At 46.9% G+C, this 1422-nt stretch overlaps 1 pseudogene; it reads right to left on the bottom strand.

The window, feature by feature from the left end:
• Positions 1 to 359: 359 nt before the first annotated feature.
• On the bottom strand, positions 360 to 485 carry LOC119470041 (annotated as a pseudogene).
• Between the last annotated feature and the right edge of the window lie 937 nt (positions 486 to 1422).

The raw sequence follows: 1422 nt of genomic DNA, 5'->3' as shown, positions 1-1422 counted from the left end.
TGAGATGGACTCTTGCTCTGTTGCCCAGGCTGGAGTGCAGTGGCCCGATCTCAGCTCACCACAACCTCTGCCTCCCCAGTTCAAGCCATTCTCTCTGCCTCAGCCTCCCAAGTAGCTGAATTACAGGCACCTGCCACCATACCTGGCTAATTGTATTTTTAGCAGAGACAGGGTTTCACCATGTTGGCAGCTGGTCTCGAACACCTCACCTCAAGTGATCCACCCACCTCAGCCTCCCAAAGTGCTGACATTACAGGCATGAGCCACTGTGCCTGGGCAATTTTTTCTAATATCAACAGAATCACCAGGGTCTTCCCTTTCTTTTGATTCATTTATTTTCTTGGTTCTTAAGTGTTTTTTAAAATATGGAATGCTTATGAATTTGTGTGTCATCTTTTCATAGGGAGCATGCTCTTCTTCTCCATGTCATGCCCTTCTTCTCCATGTCATGCCAATTTTAGTATATGTGCTGCCGAAGTGAGCACTGGTTCTGTGTTTATTTATTTGTTTGTTTATTTATTTTTGAGACAGGGTTCCACTGTGTCTTCCAGGCTGGAATACAGCGACATGATCATGGCTCACTGCAACCTCTGCTTCCCAGGGCTCAAGCAATCCTCCTGCCTGGGCCTTTCAAAGTGTGGAGATTACAAGTGTGAGCCACTGTGCCCAGCCTGCAATGTTTAACTGCTGACTTTGATGCCTGGTTTTGGTTTACTAGACACTCCCACTATATTTTTCTTTAAAAATTACCTGTTTGTTCAGCCCCTTCAAAAACACTTTGGTGTGTTATACATCCTAATATGTGAGGCCAGGTGTGGTGGCTCATGCCTGTAACCCCAGCATTTGGGGAAGCCAAGGTGGGAGGATGCCTCGAGACCAAGAGTTCAAAATCAGTCTGGGCAACATAGTGAGACCCCTGTCTCTACAAGAACTGAAAAATTATCTGGGCATGGTGGTGCATGCATGTAGTCCCAGCTCTTGGAAGGCTGAGGCAGGAAGATCACTTGAGCCCAAGAGGTTGAGGCTTTAGTGAGCCATGACCATGTCAAGGCACACCAGCTTGGGTGACAGAGTGAGACCCTGTCTCAAAAAAGAAAAAAAGATTAATAATTGCAGAAGCATTTTCTATGCTCCAGATTTCTTTAAAAATTAGGCCTAATCTTGACCAGGCATGGTGGCTCATGCCTGTAATCCCAGCACTTTAGGAGGCTGAGGTGGCTGGATTGTTTGAGGTCGGGATTTTGAGATCAGACTGGCCAACATGGCAAAAACCAGCCTCTACTCAAAATACAAAAAATTAGCCAGGCGTAGTGGTAGGCATCTGTAATCCCAGCTACTCAGGAGGCTGAGGCATGAGAATCACTTGAACCTGGGAGGTGGAGGTTGCAGTGAGCCGAGATCATGCCACTGCACTCCAGCCTG

The sequence above is a fragment of the Cebus imitator genome, unplaced genomic scaffold (assembly GCF_001604975.1).
Source record: "Cebus imitator isolate Cc_AM_T3 unplaced genomic scaffold, Cebus_imitator-1.0 Scaffold4397, whole genome shotgun sequence".
In the NCBI taxonomy this organism is placed as follows: domain Eukaryota; kingdom Metazoa; phylum Chordata; class Mammalia; order Primates; family Cebidae; genus Cebus; species Cebus imitator.
The sequence above is the reverse complement of the archived record's forward strand: the minus strand, read 5'-3'. Positions and strand labels throughout refer to the sequence as shown.